Consider the following 14,762-nt stretch of genomic DNA (forward strand, 5'->3'; position numbering starts at 1 on the left):
CGTTGGAAGCCCTCTACCGATATCATTAATTTGCCCTATCGAATAACTTTGCTTTGGTGAACACCGACTATCAAAGTCATCTTTTATGTCTACGGATGTTAAATTACCGTATATATGTATATATATATATATATATATATATGTATAGCAATCTTTAGGTTTTTTTCCGTTATCCTTTAGGTTATCTTATCGACAAACACTTAACTGGCCATCGACGCAGCAATGTGTATATTCCAAATAAACATTCCCATTATGAACTACCATAGAATTCGTACGTACTGCCAATTATTCAACGATCTACACAACCGTTTATAGACTTTTATCGCGGATCCGCTTTGATTTATATAAAAATGCACGCTGCTAGGAAGTGAATCCCAATGAAACCACTTTTCTTGCTATAGGTAGATCGCGTGCGTCCACATGGGCCTTCATCAGTAAAACACAGGAACCGTGTTGAATGAATTGATTGAACTATAAAGGACACAGACTAACAACGTGTGAACTTTATTGGTGCCGTTGAAATAGGCTGATACATAAGACCACACCTCTCGGCTTTAAACTTCGCTAGCCGTCGTATACGGATCAACATGTAATTTCTGCGACGTCATTAGAAACGTCGTAACGGATGCGTGAACTCGCGTAGGCTCTAGGCTTCAAGAGGCACTAAAACCAGAAAAAAGACGCTGTTCAGGAAGAGCCGGAACTCGGTGTGCCAAGTGGCACGAAGGAAGGGTTGCCTGGACACAAGTCGATGCTGAGTCAGCCGATATGCGGAGACCGATCAAAGGTGGCGCTTGAAAGTCGCCGCCTGCAGGTTTCCATCCATTTGGACCAGTTCGAATTATACGGGGCTCACTTCAACTCGCTCTATGGGGACGGCATAATTTGGAATGTCTTTGCTCTTTAACAGGGTTGGCTTTTTGTGTTCCTCGAAGACAAAAAGAAGGGCATTGTAGTGGCGTCCATTCATTGTGTTAAGCCATGTTCTACATTCATCTTGCCAAACAAAATAAGGGGGCCAGATTCTTCGCAAAAGCAGGAGTCCTAACAAGAATATGTAGTCTAACGATGTGTTAACTATCGGCTAATCGTTAACGATAAGGACAAAGGGTGCGTGCGTTGAAGATTTTCACGCACACGTAACAAGATAATGTACACTCTACAAAAGATTATAAAAAGACTTTCACGGATGAATGCAAGTCACAAGGTCATGTGGGAAAACAATTGTCGACCAACGACATATACACATAGTTTAGTGATGAAGTTCAGCAACAGGCAAAGGGAAAAGGCGCTTCAAATGTCTCTTAGATGGTGCCATGACAACGCGCGTGTTTATTAATCAAAAAGATACAGAAATTGTCTGCGTTTGAATTTGGCCGTAGACACACTCTGATACACTAGAGCAGTAAATATGGTAATTCTTTTCTCTGTCTGGTCTTTCCAAATCACCTATACTATGTTCACTAGCCTGACAAATATCTGAGACAATGATGAGACCCTTCCTGAAACGTACTGCTGAAAGTCATTCACGGCAAAAGCTTTTATAGACAACTTTTCAATCTCATTCACTAACCCTTTATAAACCCAACGCTAAGGACGAAGCATACAAAAAAGGTATTATATAAAACTGTAGATTTTATAAAAAGTACTTCCTGTTCGAAGATAATTAATGTCAGGGCAATGTTTCTCCGACGCATATTAGCTTTTACTGCGTGTTTGTTGGTTCTTGGAGGTAGTTAGCGGCTTGTCCTCTTTCTGCGTGACTCATGCAAACAAGCTTCCATTTACGATCCTACTTGTCGACTACGGCCGCTTCAAGCTCGTACACATGTGTCTGTCACCTCACATTTGACACTATATCCGCCTGTTCCCAAAGGATTGACCTATTACAGTTACAAGACAATTTTATAGCCTTCGGGGTAACAACAGTTACCAGTAAATTTAATGGTACAATGCCCGTAAACAAGAAGTTAGAGTCTTCACCAGTGGGCCCGTGGGAAAGGATAGGAAAGCCTGCCAAACAAGTAAATGTATGCTGGGCGCACCCATGCACACCTATTGATACCGTTGCCGAAAATGCTACCTCCCCCATCACTTCCTGGCTGAAAATGCGAAACTACTTCAAGCGAACAAATAATTTTTTTCGAAGTCAAGTGACCACTGCGCTTCACATGAAATGCGAAGTGAAGCTACGGAGCAAGATGAGGTTCAGATATAGGCCCAGAATGTTTACTGAGAAGTCCCTTGCAAAACGTGTTTTATATTTTACAGCTAGAAAATTACAATTGGGCGTCAAAACTTCGATATCTCTATTAACGATTCTCAGACTGTCATGACGCTTTAGCCGCTGTTACTGTGAGAGTAAGCATCGCTAAACGCCTGCGTTACTGAATATGCATGTACAAACGTTTAATGATAGGTAGATACTGCCGAGTTGCGATGTAAGTCCATTACAAACCATGTGTTAGCGCGGCCACCGTATGAAATGGTAGTTGGGACTAGCTATTCTCAGTCTTCACGAACGAGAGTATAGAGCACAAAGAGGTCATCCACTGAGTATAATGCTAATAGCTCCCATCTATTATCCTAATGAGCATAGTTGACCGCTAATTCAAAAACCACCGTCGGCTGAATGCCGGCGGAACGTCCAAGGCTCCTGCAGCTACTTCCCCGATTCAAAACGTACGTTTAGAAACCTGAGCGCCGTACGCCGCCGGGTCCGTGTGCCCTAGTGCTGTGTACGCGAAGGCATGAAGTGAATAAGGCACATTTTGCAAAAGATAAAAGTGCTAATATCGCTAGCAGACACAAACGGTGAAAGAAAAAGGCAGAAAGTGGTAAATGGCCGGAAAAAACTGCTAGAGCAAAATTAGGTGTGGGCGTGAGATGCCGTCTTGTATAGCTAAGTTAGATTGGTGCAGGGCCTGCGGAGCGTCCTGACAAAGACCCAACTACACGACCACAAAGGGATGCCCTGCAGACACTATCACACTTGGTGATTGTCCCTAATTAAAACTCACGTGGTGAAAGGTCAGAAGAAAAGAGGCGCGGAGATATGGGTCAACTAGATTGTTCAGTTTTGAGCTCAGCAGCGGGGGGATGAAACAGGGGCTACGTCTTAAGCAGCGGAGAAGGTTCTAAACGTTCTTGACCGTCGTAACACGTCATGGGTGCGAATTATGGATAGCGGGTCTCGTCCTATCTCTCAATCAATCAAGACGATCACCTGGCTATTAGTTAATGTGATTTCACTGCCATTATGCCAGGTCGACCCCAGAAAAATCGTATACGATATAAACAAGAATTGATTAGAGCAACTGGTTAGGCGGATTCTAGGGAAAACGGCCATCTTTTTTTCCAAAATGTTTGTCAAAATTAAATTCGCAAGCATAAGTATTGCTGACAGATCGGTTTCCTTCATGCCACACGTAATATTCTTTAAGCTTTGACGCATGATAATATTGTGAGCAGGACGCAGCTTCGGCGTCAGCTCATGGCTTCGTCTATCTGTGGCGTAAAGTAAATAATGGTGCTAGTGTTCATTTGGCAAAACAATAAAGCCATCGCAGACAAACACCATCAACTGGAAATTGCACCATAATTTTCATACTATCTATCTATAGTTCCTTACAAAGTTAATCGGTTTGAGGCGGCCTACATTTTTTACAGGAATCTTTTATGTTGAAATGATTTCGGTACACCACTCCGTGACATCGGAACTATTGATTTTTGGCCTGCCGAATGACAGCCTACGTAATTATATTGCGTGTTCGTTAAGCGTGCTTATCAGTTTGTAGTGGAAATCGTGCCTGACATATAAACTCAACTTCAAGTATAACGCTAAAAAACAATTGGAACACACAGGTTATATATAATGGTATGGAAAATCGGTTTTGACACAACCAGTGACATCTCATATATACTAGGTCAGAGGAAAACATGATCGACTCCGAGCCTTGGGTCCTTGATCCTGTTATAGATCGTATCCTCTCTGCTGGCCCCTAACGTCATAAAAAGCATTCATAACAATTTTTAAAGACGATATATCTTCTAACAACTAACCTAGATGGGCATTGGTGGAGGAAAGGACCCGCTGCGCTAGTGGAATGGATATTGCCTAACCTCAATTTAAAGATACGGAACCTTGCATAAGCGCTACATACTCCATTAATTTAAGCTCCGATTTCAAGGGCACTCATTTTTAAAACATTTGTAGATCCTGGGAAGCTCGATCAAGCGCATGTGAACAGGCGAGCTAGAGGCAATGAGAACATTTTGCCAGTGCTTAAAAACATGAAACATTTTAGAGTTAATTAGCAATAGGCCATTGCTTTCGATAACCAACACCCATTTGCATATAGATCATGTTTCCGAAGGTTGCTGAAAAATTATCTTCATAGAAAACAATAACTTTCGATTGTAATAAAAATGTGACACGACTTTATGGAGAAAGTTGAGGCAGTGGTGCATCAGTCTCTTTTAACCAGGCGCGCAGACATTGAAGATAACATGTCAGACCACGCTATCGAAGCGCATATTTATTTCGGACAGAACTAGGTCGATGAGTCGACGAAGAATAGGAAAGCAGTTGCTTGCTCTTTATAATTAGAATACAACTTCTTTGTTTCTTTGTTTGCGTACTCCAAAAGCGCTTCTTTACATTATAGAATTATGTAAAGCTGTAGAAAATGTTTTGCACGATTTTTGACTTGCTGTAATCGGTTCGATAAATATTCCCGTCTCGAGTCTGTGGCTAAAAGTTGGCTCTAATAATTTGTTGTTTGCCCTATTTATTTGCACACTCGTTGCGTATACGCTTCCCCATACATATCGATGCCGTTAGCACAGTGCCCAAATTCCTTTTATGTAATAGAACTTCCTCGTGCTATTGTATCTGGATGTACCCCCGTCAATTTGTGTTATTTGTTTCTTCATTGTGTTTTGAGTTTTATGAAGTGGCTTGCGAAGTCAAAAGCGGACGCTTCGATGTCAACCTAATTGTCGCGAACATGTCTTCGTTCCTGGGCCATACGCAAAAATATGAACCTAGATTTCAGAATAGCTAGAGCTTCTGTCGCGAACACCAAAATGACCCCAAAATCAATACCCCCCAAGGAAGGACAATTAAATAGTGTATGATACGAACACTGTAATGGTATTTATTTCAATTTATTTGAACTAATCTTGAAAATCTATTTAGACTTTTTCGGTCACTATCTGGAAGCGTCTAAAACGATGATCGAGCCTTTCTTTAGTGGGCTTGCCCGGCGAAAATACTCGGTTTTTTTTATTTTATCGAAAATGCATCTTTTTAAGTGATGCTAGCGCGCATTGTAGGAACTGCTTCGTAGAAGTGGCTTACGTAGTAGAGACTATTCTACGGATAATTGGCCCCTTGGCGGAAGCATTGGGTATGAGAGCCCTCAGCCGTTGCCAAGGCTACTAATGACTGTAGCCGATTTTAGATATTTAACTGTTTTCTTAAATATTCCTATTGGAGAAAATATACATTGGATATCGCTATGTGCAAGAAAAAAGGGCGAATAATAAACAATTACGGTTGCAAAAGACGCAAGCTGCAATTTAAAAGAAATCCAAGTTTATCTGCCTAAGAAAATAGCTTACAATTAAAAAAATATCGATTTCAACCGTGGACTCACCTGTACGTTATTGGGAATTTATTTTTTCGATGAACGCTTTCTGTCTCTAAAGTTTTTTTAAAATTTACCTTTTAAACGTAAAATCAAACACTTGTTCCCACTAGAAGTGGGTGAGAGAGAGAGCGAGCGAGAGGGAGGGAGAGCGAGGGGGATGAGCCTCGCTGAACTTATCTGAAGTTTTTCCAGCAGATCTATGAAGCGGCGTGGCAACAATGGCTATCTTAACTATTTTCCAACGCTGAAATTTGAATAAGCGATGATGGCGTGTAGACGAACGCTTTGAAAATAACAAAAACATTCTAGAAGGATCTAATCAAATTTGCATATATTAGACGTTTCACTCATATGCTCGTTCATGTGTGACAGAAATAAGTAAAAAATTCATGAAGAACTTTAAAAACAAGACTCTATTAGGCAATGATAGTTATTATGGGAGAGTTACCTACAACATCCGAACTTGATTCTCTAGTAGAGTAGTTGCGGATTGTACTTTTTACCAAAATCAATTAGAGAAACTTAAAGCGTTTAGTACATGTTGAATTACACGCCCTATTGTAATCTATTATAATCCATAACTTGGATGTTGCAGCTCAATTACTAAGCTATGAGGAAATTCAGATGGTTCCCTCTAGTAGGGATTATAAGACGTCAACATCGTCAACTTTACATGACATGTACGGAGAATGGCGATAAAAAGCTGAACCGACCGCAAACGAAATTATCGTTTATACTGATTTGGTAGAATCAACGAGGGCGATAATGGGAAGATATAGGTAAGCTCATATGTGATGTCGCAAGGTCAACGATGAAAGGACATTCTAATTAGCAATAGTAGGCTACGGTCAGACGCGTGGCCAAGCTCGACTTGAAAAAAGAGCATGTTGTCGTTTAAACGCAACAATACCCCTCTGTATGGATAGCCTCAGGATAAATTTCTGCTTCGTTTAATGTCGAATCGGTCCTACAGATCTACAAGTGAGTGCTTCCTCGAATGTAGCAGCTAGAATAAAAGTTTCTCTTATCGTATGAACGTATCGAAGTTTAAGTTCGCCGGGAAAGCTGCATGAGTACTTGTCAGTTAAGAAAGCCAGCGATCGTCGACAAATCAGTTCAAGCGTATTGCATGCAACTTACTTGTTGCTTCCCTGTATGTTTTCCCGTTGTGTTATTTGTCTGTAAGAAATCATCTGTATAATAGAGTGCCACACGCTGTACACATGGTATAGTATACAGTAGTTCTTTTTTTTTTCTTTGTTCTCGTTCTGCCCTCTGTTAAGCGTTTGCATAGTCCTGAAGGGCTCAAATGACATTGTAGCGCCATTATCTGTTGCAAAGCTTTTCATGCCGCTGGTTAGCTACTTGTCTATGTAGATTTATTTGGGCAGTATTACGGACGTCGCGAGGCGAATGCCTTCGACCTTGTAGCCAGACAGCCTCAAAGTTAGCTGTTTTTCTTTGCCACTGCTATTGTGTTAATGTCCCAGCAATGCAATTAGCAGTATCTAGTGCGGTAGCGATTTGAAGTACTGCAATATAAGCTACAGGATGGAGTTAATTTCGGTACCAAATCTAATAATAATTGTGGGGCCTATTTTCTTCGCTATTTTGTGTCTCTTGCCATACCCACGTAACCGATGTAGTGCAGCTCCAGCATCAATTATCAAACATAAATTTATTCAAGACAAAATCAGTTCATTCAGATTCACTAGAATTTCCGATATGAAGTAATTTCAGCGCCAGTGAATCTGCGTCCTCCAATCAAATACACGTAAAATTGGCAATCCAGTGCCGGATTTCGAGTTGAAACTTCAGCTGGTTTATTAGATAGGAGGCCTGCCCATCGAAGGTCTCACACTATTTATCATCGAGATGAGTTTACCATTCTGGGTCGCTATCATATTGTGTTGCCGTTTCCTGTCGGTCCCCGTAGTACGCCCAGGATATCTATAGAATAAGTCGTCCCGTTTCCCCAAACAACAATCCATCTAATGAGCCATCAAGCGAAAATACTCGTAGAGGTCGAAAATACAAGGAAACTAATCTCGAAGAGTCGATGACCTAACTCTGTACTAGTTCTCAACTTCTAAGCAAAGAAAAATCGGCTACGGTTTCCAACGCAGCTCTTTTGAACGGACAGTCGATCAAAGCACTGTTGAATTACTATTACTTCTGCCTAGTATACATGATGAGCAATCTCCCACTGAGTTATTGTATGTGGCACAGATGTTCCTTCTGATATCTAACATTGATTAGGATAAGTATTACACGCAACTTTTACGCCAAACGGTCGCTTACGCAGTTAAGGAAAACCCGTACCCAGCTCTAGTGAAAAAATGCGCATTTATTTATTAACCAGGTAGAAGAAGAGCTATGGCCGTTAGACGGTACTTCCGCACACGAGGGCATCTTCGAACGTTTTGAAAAGCTAAACGGCTAAACCGCCCGAATCTTCTGCGCATAGTTTATACACAGAATTGATCTAGACGTGTGCTATAGATAACGAATCGCGTCTCGACTAAGCGATTACGCAGATGCTATGATATGCGCGGGTAATTTTGCCATAGAGAGAGCTTGAGAAAACAGTGATTGTGGCCAAGTGTAGCTTTTTCTGATCGTAATGGCTGCAGACTTCGGCCTCTATTACGATACAGTTATTTCGATTGTACGTGCCCACAGACTACGTAATAGTAGGAATTACCCAATAACTTTTAATTAACGATAGCCGTCGCGCAGTGGGACGTTCCACTAAATGAAATCTAAAGAGCTACCTAACAACACCGTATCTTATCGACACCACGATTCGTTAGTGACTGCAGTAGCTTAGCTGTACAGCCGTAACGTACGACTAAATATTTCTCTTGAGAATACGATCGTATTTGTTAGTTTGAACGCTGTTGGACAGAAATCGTACTGGATTACATGAAAAAAACAGATACGTATTGCGTTCTGTGTTACCTACACGACTGTTGAGCACGACGCTTACTAGGAAGTGCTCGTCTGTGACCAATGTGGGCAACAAAATGGTGCCTGCCCGAAAAACCCTAAAAAATTACAAAATACTACCTAGTTTATAACAAGCTAGGTCAGATGTGAACTATGTTAGGACTCGAATTAGACTAGTAACGGTATAGAGCGGAAAAGATCTCGTACGTGCACTAAATAGTACATGTTTGCTACTTGAACTAAGTGTTACACACATTGTTAATATGTACTAGTATTTTAGCAGTTTAGTGTAAAATAAAAAGCAATAGTGCCAATATTTATACGTGACGAAGTTGGGAATAGCTACGATTAGAATCCCGATTTGATGATAGAATTTGACTTGGTCCGTTCGAACGGTAGCAGTTGTTAATGCAACAACGCCGTCTTTTTGCTGTTTTCTCATATTAGGCCTAAACGACAGTATCAAAAAGTTTAGAAATCTACGTCGGAGATTGGAGCGCACGGATCAGCTCTTTTCAATTGAAGTGTCCTCAAGTATGCGCGGAAAAGTGGTGTGCAGAATTAGACTTCCCGAAGATCGTAAATAGGAGCACGAAGCTTGCGGTTGAGCTTCCATAACAGCAGGCGCCATACGTCTGAAGCGGGCTTTGCCGACAAAAACCACGGCGGTACCCAATTCTGAAGGATGAGCGGTTCCAAGCATTTAAATGACAGAATGGCCAGCATAACACGCTGTGAGCGCGAAGTCGTCTTTTTCGCTCTAGTGGTATAAGTTGTGAATTTTTTTTTTGTTGATTTGATTTATTAAAAACAATACAATAACTTGAAAATTTGCGTCTATTCACTTCACAAACGTATTGAGATTCTGTCGTTTGCACGTTAAGGACCTTCTGCATTTTGGATTTCTTTTTCACTACGGCTTACCCATAGTCGGCGGTCATCCCCATCAAAAAGACTAAATAGGTTGTCAACTACGAACCGTTGCACAGATTGGAAACACGTAACAGTTGGCTCCTGAGGTTTGATTTCGTCACCTAACGTTACTATAAAATGATTCAATGTCTCTAAACGAAGAAGACTTCGCGCTGGCTTTATATGCAATCTGTCCTGACGAAGAACCGATCGAGGAATTGTTAGATCGCCACGTCGACGTGGGCAGACTGCGCCGGAGCTTCCTGATTAAGTTGGTGTCATTGTAGGCGGCAGAAGAAGCGAAATGAGGATCAACGTGAGGTGCGCCATCAAGATACACACACAATGTACAGCCTATGGACTAAATGATCATTATTACTATTGATTCATTTGTAATGAACCAATAACAGCTACGGCTTCATCCACTTCAAAAACTGTCTTTACTGGATATAGTTCTGTCATTATGCCTGCCTTTTGAAGTAATTTTGTCGCCACAGGGCGGCTTGTTGTCGAGCTTTTTCTTTATAGGTGCAAGCTGCCAGGACATAAAGGCTCTTGCATCTGACAGTTAAGCCCTTAATAAGGACATCGAACCCGGTTGCATGCGCCCCTAAGCAGTAACGTCAATTTTGCTAATTTTGAGGATGCTTTTTAATGAGTATCAGTCGTAAGACATTCTAAATTTTGCACCGATCAGTAGCTGATTGAGATCTTCTTGCCAATATCTGCATGTTTACAATGGTAAGAAAGATACGGCCTCGACGTTTTCAAAAGCTAAGTTTCACACATTAAGTAAAGCAGCAGTAGTATTATTATTATTATTATTACTTCAGTCATTTTCCTAGTACAGAACCATTTTTGGTCAGGATAATTATTATGGGCGTATTAGGCTTCCGATTGAATGTTTGCTAGTATAACGGAATAGTAGCTTAGGGCCATATGGGATAATTAATCCGATCTAGACAATGAAGCGAGCGTAATCGTCTGCAGCAAAAATAACTACAATTGCTTTCTAATGGATTGATTGATCCATCTTGTGGGCGGTAATGACAATAGAAATTAGATTATCCTCGAACTATCCATAGCTAACAACTAGCCACGTAATGATGTTAAACTCCGTAATCTTATGACGCTGTCGTAACTGTGTAGAACAACGGCCTAAACATGAGCGTTCGTTGAGTTGCTGGCATTATTTAGAAACAATCGATGTCGTTTGGGGGGCTGATCGTATTTGTCTATTCGCCGATAAATCATCCATTGCACGGAGGTAGGTCTATAGTAGCGTTCATTGGTTACACGATTGGTGAAACCACCATGGTAAACATCGAAGGGGACTAGAAAGAGCAGACCACTTTTTCGAAAGATTCAAGACGATTTATAAGCGCAATATTATTGAATATTCATTGGGATTTTTAGGATGCTTGCTGGTACAGTCCATATATTCACATTGGATTCATGTTCTTAACGAAAAAAGAAAAGGCGCTCATGTCGCATTTGAATTAATCCAAGCGGCTCTATAAATGGAGCTGAATGTGATCTCCCAAACGGTAAGCCGCTGAAGCAGCGAGATCTCTAAAAAAATAACCGCTCTGGATTTGATATGACCGTCTGGTAAGCATCCAAAGTAAGATCATTCATGTTATTCTTAAGCCATTATTATAGCTCAAGAACTGATTTACTATACTCAAAGCAATTTAAAAAACTGTCGGATCCCAACATAGAAATTATGCCACGCATAGTTATAACCTTAACATCGGACCAAGGGGCTAAAAGCTTCACACTAGTGCGGAACGAAGCAACCGTAGCAAGGACTAGTTTTGATGCACATGGTGCCGCCTTCACGATGGGGCTGCGTATCCAGTCGCTGTTCTTAAGCGTATAATGCCACATAATTGATGCTACTGAACTGAAAAGAGCATTAAATGGGAATGCTCAGAAAAGAAGATATTCTGTTAAGCGCGCATATCGTAAGTTTCATTAGTGAATATTTTAAGGACAAGCTGAACTTGGCCTCTAAAAATTGAAAGCCGGTGACGAACGCGACACCTTTAAGTACAAAAGTATATCAGATTGTCGAAATCCAATACACCAACGCATCGTGTGTACCAATTATGCTAAACGTAAATATTACTTCGTTAGGATCGTTCACGTTTAACTGAATCCTAGCAATCAACATCATTGTATGTTTATAGTATGTCTTATACGAAGTTTTTGTTAAATACCTAAAAAACGGCTTGGTAAAAAAATACTCCAGCTGGTCGAGGAAAGCGCATTGGTCTTTCTGCAAATAGTAAACCACTTTTTTTACAAGTTACGGCTGCCCGTTAGTAGTAAGATTCTAGGGATTTGTTTCACAGAATTTCACGGTAGGTAGAACAAGTACCGCTTTCATTGTATCGGAAAAATCTAGTGAATACATATGTCGTTTAGGATGCTTTTCATATTACGCCTATATTTCTGCAGATTCATGAACCTGTGCCTCGTGACTAGGCTTCCAATAACTTTTACAAGTTTTCTCATTGGTTCTAGGCAAGTTAATGAAATCAGCCGTGTCTCCATACAAATGTTCTCGTCGCTCATCATTGTTAGATTAAAACATTGGAACGCCGAGAAAAACTACTATGAAACCTTTGGAGCCAATAACAGAACGATTCGTTTTGAAATAAAATCAGTGGTGATGTCTAAAGTAGGCGAAATTAACGTAAGCGATCTAACGTCAGTGACCTAACTTTACATACGATATGAAGTCTGCGTAAGCTATGAAAATATTCCTTATCTGCCTCAGGGTTTCGAAAGTGGCACTCGTTATCTCGGCCAACAACAATAGTCTACCTAAATATTCTGCTTCGACTTAAATCTATAACCATTAGAGCCGTAAGCTGCGAGCGCGATGTTTACATTTTTAAGGAGTAGCTTGCCCTTGACCTTCTTTTTGCAAAGATAGTCTATCAGAAGCTTCCAACTAACCCTTTGGAGAGCCAGCTTAGGCCATTGCGTTTCAGAATCATCCGCTTGCGTTTACGGTAGCATGAGATCATACCCGGAAGGCACTTGCTCGTAGAGCCAAATGTATACTGCTTCAAGCTCGGAATTAGTAAACGAAAGATTTTGCCAGCTTTGTTTGATCATTAGCTATAAACATACCGAAAACATTGCCTACGCCCTTACCGAAAGTTCAGAAGCGTCATACTAATGTTTTTCGTTCACGTCTACTAATATCCAATACCCAACAAACGTTCTCGAAAATTCAGCAACGACTGCATCAACAAGATGCGTAAGCGTCGGAAGGTAGATAGGCCCGCACGTGATCTTGCTGTGTCGTCCTGCATCTATTTTATCTGGTTCTGTCAACTTAAGAAATATTAACTCATACATTCCTTATGGCTACAATTATCCTGGACTATTTCGTTTCTCAGAACATATTCCCTTTGAAATTACTTTGAAGAAACGACGGAAGTTACACATTTTATGTAGGAAATTTATGTAGGAATTTTTTTTAGAATGCCTCTTATATATGAGACAATACAAATACTATTGTATTGTTATTTAGTAAAAATTCCGATATTTCTCAGCGTCTATTAAATGTTCATACGACGACTTCGTCAGGGTTCTGCATAGTTCATCAAAGCCTTGTGCGCTTCTATGCTTGAAAGCCGTGAAATATACTGACAGTTATTCTCTGAATATTCTTATTGGGCGCTAGCTTAAATTTTGCCGCTCTTGCGGGTCTTGCCTGTCGTTCCAAATTTTTACGTTTGAAACTGGAGGATAGAAGACTTTAACATCAGTATTACTCACTCTAGACTGTAGTTCACGCTTCCTAAAATGTCGTACGGTTTAGCATTACGTTGTATTCGCAGATGAGGCTTTGCCCGAATTTGACCTAACTAATTTAAGGCAACGTTGTACGCCTTTAGGATATTAGTGAAGGATATAAGCTCTCCAACATATGGTTAAAAAAAATTGGCATCCGCTCAAAGTTTCTCGACGAACAAGGTTTTCACATAAATGTCTGTTCTTTAATAAGCTGATATCTTTGCGCTGCTGTTACACCAGCTACAAGCCCATTGAGCAAAAATTCTGCCTTTAATGGCTCCAAATAGTATAAAGCAATTTTTTTTTCTCTTGTTTTGCATGAGCTGGTCCTCTATCTGTGCGAAGCAAATGGTAAAGTTTGGCGCGAGGTGTCTTCGTTACGATGCTTTTTATTCTTTGAGACTTCGTGGGTCTCTTTCCTGCGAGCCGTCCGTGTCGTCTCGTTTCATTGTGTACCACCTTCGACATGAGCAGAGCCGCAAGGTTGTCACGATCAGTGTTACCAAACTTTATTATATTAATAATTTTTAAGCTAGACCATAATTCGACTTGTATCATTCAATAATCAGCTCAGTCTTATACGGCTAAATCTTGTTGTCTGGAAATTAAACGTAAGTTTCGGTTGATACGTAGTCTGATACTGGAGTTCAAATAAAATTGTATGTAATTGTTTGATTACGATGCGTTTGTTTGATGCGTTATGATCGGGATTTAGACGGATCCAGCTTCCCAGTGGCGCTTCAGGTACAACGGTTTAACTTGCAAAGGTATATGGCCGCTTTTCTGAATAGTTAAGATATCGCGGATTCATGAAAAACGTCGCGTGATTAGCAGGAAACAACTGCTGTGTTTACGTAATTCACGCCTTGTCATTTCATCTCACGATGCCCTGCTTCAGTCGGTGGGTCAGTACCAAGACATACTCGTAGTGCTGTCAAAACATATTTACAGATGTTGCTCCTGCCTCATGCAGCCGCTGTTGAAGTAGTCGAGATAGCCTTTACGGATTTGCGCGAAAAATGTACCTTCGTGCTAAGCAGTGGGGGCGATTGCTACACATATTTGTTGCGAACAACAACAAATACTCATAATCAATGTTTGGGCTCCTGCCACTATGTATATGTGATGCAATTCCAGCATGAATTAGTGGGGCAACAAATATCGAGCTGATTGGGTCGCTGTATTGGCAGAGATTTGCCACACGCACATGTACGCAAAAATACATCACGCGAATCTAGACCTCAACACCTCTTACGAGTAAATGGACATCGTGAATGGAGCGAATAGTGACCGTACCTTCTAAGCGATTCCGTTGGCTCCCCAGGTTCCATACCGGGCCGTAGCTGTAGTGGTCCACACGAAAACGATAAAATACAACTTTTTTGCGTTTTCCACCTTGGTTCTTATCCTACTCTCTTACATGTGGCATTT

At 40.8% G+C, this 14,762-nt stretch overlaps 1 long non-coding RNA gene across 29 annotated transcripts in view; it reads left to right on the plus strand.

Moving 5' to 3' along the window:
• The window catches only part of LOC111254702 (uncharacterized), a 173,003-nt gene that overhangs the window by 126,687 nt on the left and 31,554 nt on the right, over nt 1–14,762 (plus strand). Inside the window, exons 4-5 of one of the 29 annotated variants that reach the window (XR_015318006.1) lie at nt 9,051–9,369; nt 9,593–10,376. The exons of 19 other annotated variants lie outside the window; for them this stretch is intronic. This is a non-coding gene — a long non-coding RNA (uncharacterized LOC111254702). 9 more of the 29 variants (XR_015318014.1, XR_015318013.1, XR_015318003.1 and 6 more) reach the window with 9 other exon arrangements.

The sequence above is a fragment of the Varroa destructor genome, unplaced genomic scaffold (assembly GCF_002443255.2).
Source record: "Varroa destructor unplaced genomic scaffold, Vdes_3.0 BEIS01000007.1, whole genome shotgun sequence".
NCBI classification, from domain to species: domain Eukaryota; kingdom Metazoa; phylum Arthropoda; class Arachnida; order Mesostigmata; family Varroidae; genus Varroa; species Varroa destructor.